General features: G+C 40.8%; 1 long non-coding RNA gene across 1 annotated transcript in view; it reads left to right on the top strand.

Annotated features, from left to right (window-relative positions):
* Window positions 1–11,314: 11,314 nt before the first annotated feature.
* Window positions 11,315–14,679, top strand: part of LOC311058935 — a 236,375-nt gene continuing 233,010 nt past the window's right edge. The window contains exon 1 of the long non-coding RNA XR_014602102.1: window positions 11,315–11,363. This is a non-coding gene — a long non-coding RNA (uncharacterized lncRNA). The remainder of the gene's footprint in view (window positions 11,364–14,679) is intronic.

Genomic DNA, 14,679 nt, shown 5'->3' with positions numbered 1-14,679 from the left:
TTTTTGAATAGCCCAAAGATATCTAAAATTACACAGATGCATTCCTGGATTCAGTGGGTCAATGCAAACTTCATGAGTAGCTTCCCTATTCAGCCAAGAACATACCTGATCTATCAGGTATTTTCAGCAAAGTGATTTGGTGTAGGGGGGAAAAAGAAGGGGGGCCTAGTATAAAGCCCTGTCAATTATATAGGGTTTGTTAGTGGCAACCGAGCGACAATCATTTGGTGTTGCGTTTTAAAAGAAAAAAAAATGTCGTTCACCCAAAAAATGACTTATTTTCTATCAATTACACACGCCATGCAAGCCTTGAATTCATGGAGATTTTTTTGCATTGGTTGCATTCCTGAGCCAATAATTCGCGACAAAAACTAAAAGAAATCTCCATGAATTCGTGGCTTCACAGGGCGTGTATTGACAGAAAATATATATATCCTTTTTTGGGTGAACTTTAACCTTTAGCCACTTAAAACGGTTAAACCCCTGTAGTCTCAGAGAACTGGAGGGGAGTTACAACCGTTACTTTGACCCCTTTTCTCCGTCCACACCACATCTCCCCATCAAAAATAACTTGTCGAAGCTTGTATACAAGCTTGTAGATCAGCTATTTTTGGCAACCCCGGCGTCCATGATTCTGGGGGGACCCAGAATCACAGGGTTGAAATGGTTAACGCCAGGGATGCAGAGGGCATTTTAGAACCGAAGGGGACGCATGCCTACTTTTTGGGGGGGTTTTGTTACTTTAATTCGGTTCATTCAGTTCATTCGGTCCAAAAAATGTACTCCATGAATTGTAGATGTCGGAGGTTTTTTCTTTTTCTTTTTTCTTCATCCCAAAAGTGGTGGGGATACATAAACAAGAGCCAGGTATTACTGAAAAACAAACTCAAACCAAACTAAACACAGTTGGCAAAGCCTCTATGGCTGGAACAGGTTTAAAAAAGTGATTCTCAAAACTTTTCCATTTCAAGGACTCCCCGCTTTACTCTTGCATCATAGGCTGTAGCTGCCCCAGGTTCAACAAATGTCCACGCATCATACAGATGTCCTTTCTGGTATTTATTCCATCATAACTCTCCAAACTCCTCCATACAGACACCATACAAGACACCGTGAAAACTACAAAGAAATAAACATACATTTGTTCAGTTGAATCCATAATCATTATGAAACAGTCCTCTGATTAGTCAGTCCCCACAGGTGCATCCAATTATTGTCATCTTACAATGAAGTTTTGCAAACAAAGTTTAACTTGCAAATAACAATGCACACAACAATACATCACAAATCAATGAAAGGCACAGAATGCAATAAACATTTACCGTGTGCGCCTCTTGAACCTTGTGCAGAACTATAGCAATTGTATCTCTCTCTGGAGTTTCTCACAGACCTGACCTTTCTGTGTCAGCTCTGCTTGCATCTGACTTGATTGACAAGCTTCACTCTGACCATGTGACTCTGCCCAATTTACCGTAACCCTCTAAACAATGGGCACAGCATTTTTTACCTTAAATCTTGTACTATAAACCCTTTTTAATATATTTATTGTAACTTTTAGTACTAATTATTCATAATGAAATGAATCTTTTAACCCAGTGTGTACATGAACTTTACATAAACAAAACATATTTATAATTATAACTGAAACCACTGTCTCTCCATCTGGGACAGTTACACTCCCACCAAATTACTGTAATTCTTTAGTGTACATATTTTAATAAATACAGTAATTTCTTTAACCAAACTTCTAACTCTCAGGTCAAGACCTTTAACCCTTTTTCTCACAGGTAAGATGAAATACACCAACTTTTACTCCACACAGGTAAGTATGTACAGGTTAGTTCACTTAGAACCCATTTTCATTGTTTCCTATCAACACAACCAACTTAGGAAAAGGACCATTAATCCATACCCCTTTGGCACATTTCTAGAAAGGGAATAGGACCTCTAGTGGGTCAAACACAGAGGCTACAGTAGTGAGTATTCCGCTCTGTGTTACTGGTTTCTCATTTGTGTCTTTATCTGCATGTATTTGCAGATTTTGCACTTTATGTTTCCTTTCCACTTCAGGTTCTGGTACCACTTTGTAAGTGCAGTGGGTCTCTTCCTTTGAGGCTTCCATCTCCTCTTCCAGACTGAATGCTGTGGAACTTGTGTCTTCTGTCTCAAGCTCTTTATCTCTGCTGTTCTCTGTGTCTCTATTGACAGGAGCTGGTGTCATTGGCAGAAGTTCTTTAACTGATATCCGATTACACAGACCAGTCACATCAGTTGACTTTACTTTCTGTGGTACGCTGCCAACTATGCTCCAGCCCAAGTCCGTCTTTATAGCATATGGCTCGTCATCACCTCCTGTGATAACTCTCCGTGGCGCTAATGCTTTAGAGCAGTCGTACCCTATTAGTAACCCCACCTTGACATCAATCAGCCCTGACATTTCGTATGCTATGCCATCCAAATGCTTCCATCTTCTGGCTGTCTCTGCGGTAGGTATTTGTGAACGCTCATGTGGGATAAAATCCCTGGTGTAGGCAGGTGGCAAGTCAATATAGTTGTCTAAGTCAAGTCCTCTAACTCTTAGCCCACTAACTCTCTCACTCTTGACGCTGGAGTCTTTTCCCATCATAGTAGTTAGCTTTAAGTTGACTGGTTCCATACCTGCCCCAATCTTCTCACACACTTCCTTGTCTACAAAGGTGTTGCTACTCTGGGTGTCTAATAGGGCATACACTAGGGATTGTGTTTTAGGGGTGGTGGTCGAGGAAAGCCATACAGGTACTATCATGGATGTGCTCCCACCATCACCTGTGTTTACACTGCAAGTTAGGGAAGAGGTACTTTCTTCTACTTGCTCAACCTGAGAAGATGATTTGTCTCCAACAGGACGGTCTTCATGAAGGGGTGTCGGATGATATTTCTTACATATGTTGCAAGTAGCCTTTTTCTTGCAGTCCTTTGAAATGTGTCCTCTTCTTAGACATCCGAAACATAGGTTATTGTCAAATACAAACTTTTTCTTGTCCTCAACAGATTTGTCACTGAACGTCTTGCATTTGTAGATGAAGTGACTCTCTCCACAGCATGTACATTTGACTGTGTTTGAGGATGCTGTTACTTCCTCATCTTCGGAAGCCTCCTCCGAGCTACTCTCCTCTGCACTGTGTGTTTTTGCCACTGTTTTTGGCTTGTCTCTGGTGCTTAGGTTTGTGACAAACACATTTGCCTTTGGGCGCGTCATGTCTCTAGATTGCCTCTCTTCAGTATGCTTCAGTGCATGGAAGGAGGTTATTGGATTGCACGCGATATATGCTTCTTGTGCAATATACTCAGCAAATTCTTTAAAACTAGGGTACTCTTCATTTTCTTTTAGGCATTTTGAAACTATGCGATTCCACCGAGAGGTAACCCAGTCAGGGAGTTTTTGAAGCATCTCTTGATTACTTTCACAGTCGTTCAACACTTGAAGCCCCTTTACATGTGGCATGGCATTGCTGCAAGCTTTAAGAAAATCACCGAACTGTCTTAGTTTAAATGACTCTCGAGAACCAATCTTTGGCCAGTTCTTCAGCTTATCTCTGAAGGCACGCTGGATTATGAACGGGTGACCATAACGCTCATTCAGTGCCTCCCATGCCTGACCGTAGGCTTCCTCATCCTTTCTGAAGAAGCTTCCTTCCAACACAGATCGTGCCTCTCCACTGACATATTTTTGCAGGTAAAAGAGCCTGTCTGCTGTATTTGTGCATCGGCGCTCAATTAATGCTTTGAAGCTCACGCTCCACTCTAGGAAGTTCAGTGGGTCGCCTGTGAAGATGGAGGGCTCAGGTGCAGGCAGTCTGGTAAGCACCATTGTGTCATAAAGGGCTTGTACTAATGACACTTCGTTGTTAGTACTGTTTGATTGTACATTGTCCTTATATGTTCTTTCACCTTTTATCTCACTTTTTATCTCTTTCTTAGGAACTGCATGAGGAAGAACCACTTCACTGCAAACTGATCTCTCATCACAGTCGGCTTCAGAGTATGCCTTAAGCTTGGCAGTTAGCACTTGAATATCCCTCTGATTTTCTAGCTTTTTAAGCTCTGCTGCCATAGTTTGTTGCTGTGCGGCCATATCTGCCGCCATAGTTTGTTGCTGTGTGGTCATAGCTTGTTGCTGTGCGGCCATATCTGCCGCCATAGTTTGTTGCTGTGCTGCCATAGCTTGTTTTTGTGCAGCAATAACATCCTCCATCTGCATTTCTACTTGTTTGGCAGCCAATTCTGCTGCATAATCTGCAATTTTTGCTGAGACACTTGGGTGATCTGATCCATGTTTTGAGTGTTGGGAAGTCCCTGCTATGGACTGGGCGTATTCTTTGTTAAACACCATATTGAGTCTTGCTCTTTCTGCGTCTGGATCAAACTCTTCCATTCCATTTTCAACCAAACGTATATTCATCAGCCTCATCAGGTCATTTGTTAGGTGTACGCAGCCATCTATTTTCCGCCTAATATCCGGAGACGGAGCTGATAATGTTCTCATACTATTATACACATCTTCCAATTGTTTCTCTAACCCTTCAACACTGTCCATCATCTCAGCCAAATTCAGGTCAGAGCATTCAAGTTTCAGATTTGCACGTGCAACTCTAACGTTGTCTTTCCAATGTCCATACAGTGAGTTGAATTTACTCTCCATTTTAGAAATCTCTTGTTGCTTCAGCTCCTGCATTTTTGGAGTGAACCTTCTCTCTCTACTGGATTTCCGTGTTTGATCTTGCTTTGGCGTGGAGGTAAGCTCCTTTTGAGACACTTGAAGTATTTGTATTTCAGCATGAATTTCACCAATTAGTGTCTCAAGCCGTTCTCTTTCTTTATCATCAGTTTCTGTTTCAAGTTGTTCTTTTAGTTTGTCATAGTCCTTTTGAAGAGACTCCATTTCTTTCTCATCACCTTGTGGTTTTCCACCGCCAGCAGGCATAATTCTGTTGTATGCTGTGCTGTATTTAACATCAACTTAAAAGGTGCTCTTAAACCTCGAGTGCAATGAGTGTAAACCAAAACTCTATACTGTATAGCAATTCAAAAATAAACTTTCTGTGCACTCTTTGATTACAGCGACTCTCAATTATCAAATGGCAATTAACTGTCAAAACACAAACAATATGCATAGCAATGCAACATCAATACAGCAAATAACAATGACAATGTTTGTAAACAATTTCTTTTTTTTTTCTTTTCTTTTTTTTGGTTTGTTTTTCTCTTTTAACTTCTGTATCTTATCAACTGTTCTTCATGTGTTGCACTGTCAAACCTTGACGTCTGGGATGACGATACAATCCTGCACTCTCTTGGTTGCAGCGATGAGATGTAAACAGTCATGCGCACAAAAGCCTCTTGCAGAGCTGCAGTGTACACTGGGCAACGCTGCCCTCCGTGGGTGATACTGCGGTACTGCAGCTTCAGTTGTTCAAAGCAGACTGTTCCTCTCCTCTCCGTCGGACATTATTTCACTGCGTTAGAGCTCTGTCACTCTTTTTACTACCACGTCCACGTTGGTGTGTTCCGTTCCCTCTGGGACCACGCTGGCTTGACGTTCTCTCTTGGGGACCACGCTGGGCGTTACGTTTTCACTGTAGCTGCCCCAGGTTCAACAAATGTCCACGCATCATACAGATGTCCTTTCTGGTATTTATTCCATCATAACTCTCCAAACTCCTCCATACAGACACCATACAAGACACCGTGAAAACTACAAAGAAATAAACATACATTTGTTCAGTTGAATCCATAATCATTATGAAACAGTCCTCTGATTAGTCAGTCCCCACAGGTGCATCCAATTATTGTCATCTTACAATGAAGTTTTGCAAACAAAGTTTAACTTGCAAATAACAATGCACACAACAATACATCACAAATCAATGAAAGGCACAGAATGCAATAAACATTTACCGTGTGCGCCTCTTGAACCTTGTGCAGAACTATAGCAATTGTATCTCTCTCTGGAGTTTCTCACAGACCTGACCTTTCTGTGTCAGCTCTGCTTGCATCTGACTTGATTGACAAGCTTCACTCTGACCATGTGACTCTGCCCAATTTACCGTAACCCTCTAAACAATGGGCACAGCATTTTTTACCTTAAATCTTGTACTATAAACCCTTTTTAATATATTTATTGTAACTTTTAGTACTAATTATTCATAATGAAATGAATCTTTTAACCCAGTGTGTACATGAACTTTACATAAACAAAACATATTTATAATTATAACTGAAACCACTGTCTCTCCATCTGGGACAGTTACATAGGCCACAGATCCCCATAACTCTGAGCGTGTACATTTGTACGCGCTCAGAGTTACCAATTATTCAGCCTGCATGGGGACCCCATGGAACTCCCTTCAAGGACCCCCGGGGGTCCCCGGACCCCTCTTTGAGAACCACTGGTTTAAAGTGGTTGCTGAACCACCGGTTTGAAAAAAACACTGGGAATAACGTAACGTAACATCCCACATTGACCTCATTCAACTAGAGTGAATAATGTTTAACAAACAAAGGCCAAAAGTAACAATCTTTTGGAAAAATAGCTCCTGGTTCATGAATGTTTCCCTGCAACTGTTCGACCAAAGTCATTTCACCCTTCATTTGACTTCTACAAACACGTATAGGTTCCAAACCTCTCCAGCAACTTGCGCTCCAAAACATGGTCACCAACACAGCTTCGGGGCCTTGTTCTGCACTGTCAAGTGAGCCCTCGGGGGTCCAGAGAGCCTTGAGGGTCCATTTTGGGTCAAACTTGACACTCTCAGAGTTAAATGAAAGCATAATATGTATAGGTTAATTTTGTACGTGGCAGGCTGACTTTATGGTAGATGGAACATTTATATAGCAACTTTATCCAATGTGCTTTAACGTGCATTACATGCAATTTGGACATCCTCCAGTAAAGTAAAAGTACCTCACAATGGTACTTTAAAACCATAATACCTAAACCATCAGCTGCCATTGCACGACTTACATTACGTTTGCTACTCATATGCCAAGTGAGGCGGTGTCCGGGATCGAACTAGAACATCGTGGTCCAAAGGCGAGTGCTCTACCGACTGAGCTACGCATAAAGGCCAAAATTATGAAAATTTTTGAAACTTTTTACATGCACAAATCTTGTATTCGGGTGCTTGGCACAAAATATGTTATACCTGCAGAACCAGCCATCAGCAGGGTGGAAACAGGCGTTCCAGGCCCAGCACAGGACGGGTCCCCTAAGCCAGAACCTTTGTATTAACTTTGCATTTCTCATCATGGGGTTGTGAGCTTGTAGATCTGCTATTTTCAAAAGATTTGTATACATATTGAACTTGTGAAATGGGACATTCTGCATCATGAGTACTTTTACTGTTCGTTCTTTAAGTATATTTTGATGCCAATACTTTTGTACTTTTACTCAGGTAAATTTTAAATACCGGACTTCTACTTGTAACAGAGCACTTCTACAGTGTGGTATTGATACTTTTACTTAAGTAAAAAAATGTCAGCACTTTTTCCACCAGTGCCTATGACCATAATATGGATATCCTCAACAGTACAGTACTAGTGCAGTACCCTGTGGAACCATGCATATAATCACCTATATCTACCCTGTAGAACCGAATGTGTGTGGAGCTGTAACCTCAGTCACATGTTGGGTTCTAAGGGAGTCTATGGGTGATGACTAGTCATCTGTCAAAGCCCTGATGTGCAACGAAATGGAACGGAACGGTATGGAATGGAATGGAGCAATGATGATAACAATGACTGTTTTCTACTGTATGCTTACAATGCATTCTTTATGCGGTGAAGCAGTGGTGGAAAGTAACTAAGTACCAGGGGTGCAATGCTCAGTGGACGGGGTTGCACGCCGAGCAACCAATTTGGCCAGGGGGACGCGCAGGCATACGCATAGATTTAAAACTACTTTAAATTCACACTTCATCAAAGTTTACAAAGGCTCCCAACTCACGCCAGGTACATTAACATAGGAATTCCAACTCACGCCAGGTACATTAACATAGGAATTAGCCTATATGCATATCAATTGTCCATTGTGTGACCTGTAGGCCTACTGTAGGTGTTAAGCGACGTGCGCGTCACGTCATTAAAATAGAGAGCAACCACTTCTCAAATGAGCATAGCATCACTGCTAAGTACATTTACTTAAGTACTGTACTTAAGTACAATGTTGAGGTATTTGTACTGTACTTGAGTATTTCCAATACTTTTACTACTCCACTACTCCACTACATCTCAGAGGCAAATATTGTACTTTTACGCCACTACAATAATTTGAAAACTTTAGTTACTAAGTTACTTTTCAGATACATACATTAACCACTTTAGCCCTATTTTATACATAGGCTATTTGAAAATAGCCGATCTACAAGTAAGTATATTTTGATGCCAATACTTTTGTACTTTTACTCAAGTAACATTTTGAACACAGGCCTTTTACTTGTAACAGAGTATTTTTATATTGTGGCATTGCTACTTTTACTTAAAATAAAACGTAAAATATCTGAGTACTTCTTCCACCACTGCATAGAAGTCTTTCCATGGCTGGCCCGGGGCCTGTAACTGTTGGCCAGTGAGCAGAAGCAGGTCCAGTGAATGTTAACGAATACGGATCATGGATCTCAAAGGCTGCCATTGAGACGCGGGACAGAGACAGCATTAATCAGTCACTTCACCGCCTGGGTTTTACCTGCTTTGAGGATTTGGGAAAATCCTATACAACTCAGGTCCTGAAGCTGTGCTCCTGAAACATCTTCATGTCAGGGACCCCCAGCTTTGTAAAAGATGTTGTGCCAGGGACCCCCACATAAGGGAAGTTTTGTGTTGTTAAGTGTTTAAAGGTTATTCTAAACGAATTCTTCACAATTCTTCAAAATCTCGCTCTAGCCAACACCAACTCAGGACGCCTAAATTGCTGCCTTCCAAACCCTCCTCCTGTCTAGCATCAGAGTTTTGAGCTCTGCAGTGTTGTCAGCTCCGCTGTCACACCCAGTGGTGGAAAGTAACTAAGTACATTTACTTAAGTGCTGTACTTAAACTTTACTTGAGTATTTCCAATTTCCAATACTTTTACTTTTACTCCACTGCATCTCAGATCCAAATATTGTACTTTTACTCCACTTCACCTATTTGAAAACTTTAGTTACTAGCTACTTTGTAGATTTTTATTATTATTACAAAACATACATTAACCATTTCAGCCCTATATACATTTTGGCCATTTGAAAATAGCCGATCTACAAGCTCACAATGCGTCGTGAGCTTGTAGATCTGCTATTTTCAAAAGATTTTTATATTTGAAATCTTGAAACGGGACATTCTGTACAATGAGTACTTTTACTTTTGGTACATTTACATTCCAGACTTTTACTTGTAACAGAGTATTGCTATATTGCAGTATTGATACTTTTACTTAAGTGAAGAATGTGAGTACTTTTCCCACCACTAGTGTCTACGTAGGTGGTGTGCCTCTTTCCGATTCCTAGCTGTGCCCTGGGTTGGCTACCACAGTGTCAGTTTGATCAGTGCCCTGCCAGCAACATCCTTCTCTGTCTGACCTTACCAAAATAGCAGACCTGTTGTGAGCTTGTAGACCTGCTATATTTCCGAATAACCACAGATTTTGATGCTATATTAACTCATTTTGCATGGGGGACACCCTGGAACCCCCCCTCAAGGACCCCTGGGCTGGGGGTCCTGGCCGGGACCCACTGGTTCCTATAGCGCCTGTAGTCTGGAGCACAGAACCGGTCTCAAGACATATTGAATGCTTCTGGGGTGTACCCCGTAACCAGGGTACACGTTAAGACCAAGGGGTTGGGATCCTTTAGGAACAAAGCCGATTCCTTAACGGTTCCCTCTTAACGGTCCGATTCCTCAACGGTTCCCTCTTAACGGTCCGAGTCCTCAACGGTTCCCTCTTAACGGTCCGATTCCTCAACGGTTCCCTCTTAACGGTCCGATTCCGCAACGGTTCCCTCTTCACGGTCCGATTCCTTAATGGTAAATGGTGCATTTATATAGCGCTTTTATCCAAAGCGCTTTACATAGATTGTGCATTTACATTCATACTTTCACACACACACCGATGGCGGAGGAAACCATGCAAGGTTAACCTGCTCATTGGGAGCAATTAGGGGTTCAGCATCTTGCTCAAGAACACTTCGACACTAACTCTGGGGGAGCCCGGGATCGAACTGGGAACCTCGCGGTTGCAATCCGGCCGCTCATACCGGCCACTCTACCCCTGAGCCACTGCCGCCCCTAACGGTTCCCTTTAACCATTCCTATAATTTAAATAATATGTATTTATGTTTTGGGCCAAATTCAATCATTTAGTGCTTCTCAGAGTGAGGTCCAGGGACCCTCTGGGTTACTTGAGGAGGGGTTTCCAAGTTATGGTGGTCCTAAATGTTAGAGTTTGAGAACCACTGCTATTGTAATTGTTTAGCAGACGTGTAAGTCCAAATACCAGCTCTAACAGGGTGGTAAAAAAACGGTTCTGAAAACGGTTCCAAATGTGATGGAACCGATTCCTGGTTCCTCAACGTTAGATCCGGTTCCTCCGGTTCCCGATCAGTGTTGCCAGATTCTGTGAGAGAAACAAGCAACCGGGTCTAGGAAAACAAGCTCAAAAGAAGGGACTATGGGCACTTTAATCGTTTACATCAGCTATTTGAAAATAACAGATCTACAAGCTCACAATGTGTCGCAATCTGCTATTTTCAAATACAATCTTGGGGGGAAATTATAATAAGCAGACCTGGCAACACTGTTCCCGATCCCAACCCTAGTAGTACCAGGTGCAAGGCTTCATTCAGATGTGGCAGCAGTGAGCATTGCTTGGCATTCAACAGGTTTTAAACAATGTCGCAATCAGTGGTGGACAAGTATTACGTGTTCGCACTCATTACAATTTTTGTTTTAACGTCAAAGCATTGCGTTCCAAAACATTCTGAAAATAGCAGATATACAAGCTCACAACACATTGCGTGAGCTTATAGATCCGCTAATTTAGGCTGAAGTGGTTTATTCATATAATGCGTTTTGGGGAAATTATGATTTGTTATTATTCAATTATAGTGCCTTTATATTAGAACAGTGGTTCTCAACCTGTGGGTCGGGACCCTCAGGGGGGTCGCCACATGATTTTGATCTACAAGCGCACAACGCCTCGCAAGTTGTAAGCTTGTAGATCTGCTATTTTCACAATGTTTATATATGTGAAACCATATCAGACTAAATGTAATGCCTCAACTCCTACAATTCCAAGTGCTTGTCTGGGTGGGGGGTCCCCAGTTCAAATATGATTATGTTGGGGGGTGAAAATAGTAAAACCTGAAAAGGTTGAGAACCACTGTATTAGAAGGATAAACTCGTTGAGATGAAGCATCTCATTTTCAAGTATAGGTCCTTAACACAAATGTACAGAAAACACAATACACAGAACAATACAATACAACACATCACATCCATGCTTAAGTACTCAAGTAAATGCTTACTTACTGGGTGCAATATATGTTTAAGTAAAAAAGAAAACATGAAAACAAGTCAGATTAATCCAGTCTTCAGCCGAAGAGCCAGAGATGGTCCATTTTATGACCCGTTTATTGATCTAAAGAACTTATTTGTTATGGACTGTTGTAGGCAAATGACTCATGAAATTGTAGCTTTATAGTGTTCTGCCAAATCCTTGGCTGTCAAACAAAGTCCCTGATAAAGCAGTGATGAACGAGGCCAGAGAACACCCGGCTGGCCGCGGTCCAGAAAGCACTCATTCCTCCTCCATATGCAGGCCTGTTAGGAGGTATAGGAGGGGGTAGGAGCAGTAACAGTCCTGTTAGGAGGTATATAGAGGGGGTAGGAGCAGTAACAGTAGCCGTCTAGTAGTTCTCCATATCGGGGTTGAATCGTACATCTTTGACCCCATGCATCCCTGTGGAGCTCACATCAGAACCAACCATTTATCTGCATGGAGCAAGTGGTGGAAAGTAACTGAGTACATTTACTCAAGTACTGTACTTTAAGTATAGTTATTTACTTATTTCTGTTATTCAATACGTTATACTTTATGTCAGAGGCAAATATTGTACTTTTTTTTACTCCACGACAACTATATGAATTTAAGAATTAGATTATTATTACAAAACATTAACTACTTAAGCCCTATTTTATATAAGTCACCTTTTGGAAAATAAATTATGAAATGGGATGTTCTGCATAAATGACTACTTTTACCTTTGGTATTTTTTTTGTAATTTTTGTAAACAGATCTTTTACTAAAGTATTTTCATATTGTGGTAAATTGTTATTTGTACTTATTAAATCTAATCTAATTATACGCCTATTCTCCCACAACTGAACGACCATAACAGTAGCTGTAGTTTTCCATATCTGGGTAGAACTTACATATTTGACCCCTAGCCTTCCTGGAGCACGCACACACACACGCACACACGCGCGCACACGCAAGCACTAAACCTAACCCCAACCTCAATCTTTTTCTAATTGTAAACCTATCTCTAAGTATCTTTTCGTAATATAAAACAACCATTCTTGTGAGGACCAGGAAAAAAATCAATTTCTCATATTCTACTATACTTGTGGGGACAATTGGTCTTCACAAGTATAGTAGCACAAAAACACACGCACACACGGACGCACGCACGCACAGACACACGCATGCACACACACACGCACGCACGCGCACACACACACACACACACACACACACACACACACACACACGCACGCACGCACGCATGCACACGCACGCACGCACGCGCGCACGCATGCACGCACGCACGCACGCACGCACGCACGCACGCACGCGCACACACACACACACACACACACACACACACACACACACACACACTCAGGGGTCCTTGAGGGGGTTCGAGGGGGTCCCCAGATGATAAGTGAAGTGACAAGTTAAGGACTTTAAAGACCATTTTAATACATACAAAAAGCAACAACAAAAGTAATCAATAAACTAGTATAAAAAATTGACCAAGTTGTCAAATAGGCATTGTGAGCTTGTAGATCTTCTATTTTCACAATATTTATCTGTGGAACGGAGTCAAACAAAATGGGGGGTCCCCTGCAGTTCAAATATGATTATTTTGGGGGGTCACGGCCTGAAAAGGTTGAGAACCACTGCTAATAGTCGACTGGGGCAACACAATAAAAACTTGAATCTGAAAACCACAGCCAACAGGGGTCTCCAGGTTGATTCTTTTTTAGTAAGAATGGTGCTCTTCTAGTTCTACACGGTAAAAAAAAGGGTTTAATTTAACTCTGAGAGTGTACAATATGAGTACAATTATACACTCTCAGAGTTACAAATGAATGAATGAACAGTGTGGGATTGTGCTGTGTTATTCACCAAAACCTCTTCACCGAAAATAGCCGATAACGCTCCGCTATTTGCGCCGATGGCTATATGGTTCTTCTAGCGCTGCAGTGGTGGAAAAAGTACTCAAATGTTTTACTTAAGTAAAGTATCAATGCCACAATGAAGAAATACTCTCTGTTACAAGTAAAAGTCCAGTGTTCAAAATGTACTTGAGTAAAAGTACAAGAGTATTGGCATCAAAATGTACTCAAAGTACCAAAAGTAAAAGTACTAATCATGCAGCATGCCATTTCACAAGTTCGTCATGTATAAAACTTTTTTTTGAAAATAGCAGATCTACAAGCTCATGATGTGCTTGTGAGCTAGAGAGCAGCTATTTTCAAATGGCCGAAATGTATATAGGGCTGAAGTGGTTCATGTTTTGTATAATCAAAATCTAAAAAGTTACTAGTAGTAACTAAAGTTTTCAAATAATTGCTGTGGAGTAAAAGTACAGTTTTTTTCTCTGAGATGTAGAGGATTAGAAGTAAAAGTATTGAACATTGGAAATATTCCAGTAAAGTAAAAGAAATACCTCAAAAGTGTACAGTACTTGAGAAAAAAATACGTAGTTACTTTACACCACTGTCTTATGGTTGATTCATCAAATAATAATGCATAATAGTGTCTATTATATAGGCTATATATATATATTAGGCTATATATTCTCCAATTAAAACTATTAAACAGCTTATAGGCTATACCTCTTTGAAAAAAAGAGAGGATCACACGCATGCATGCCATGATGATTGCTCTATCTCAATCTTAATGTTATCATAATTAGGTTACTAATGTTTTATTTTGTCAACAGGGAGGGATTTGATTCGATTTGATGATAGGTTCCTAATATCGTCTCATCTCCGCTGTCTCGTTTGATTTGCAAACCCACCGCGTTTAGAATGAATTCAATCATGAGGATCTATTTTCTGCCGCATATAATAATTTCAAGGATATAAAAACAAAACAAAAAAAACAGCCTATTAATATTGATTACGGACTGGCCACGGACCCTATATATCAGTGGTGTAAAGTAACCAAGTACATTTACTCAAGTACTGTACTATACAATTCTGAGGTATTTTTTACTTTACTGGAGTATTTACAATTGTCTATACTTTTACTTCTACTACACTGCATCTCAGAGGAAAATATTGTACTTTTACTCCACTACAATTATTTGAAAACTTTAGTTACTAGTTACTTTGCAGATATAAATTATTATATTATAAAACACACATTAACCACTTTAG

This window comes from Gymnoscopelus microlampas, assembly GCF_963454915.1.
Source record: "Gymnoscopelus microlampas genome assembly, chromosome: 13".
Lineage (NCBI taxonomy): Eukaryota > Metazoa > Chordata > Actinopteri > Myctophiformes > Myctophidae > Gymnoscopelus > Gymnoscopelus microlampas.
This window is presented reverse-complemented; position numbering and strand designations above follow the sequence as displayed.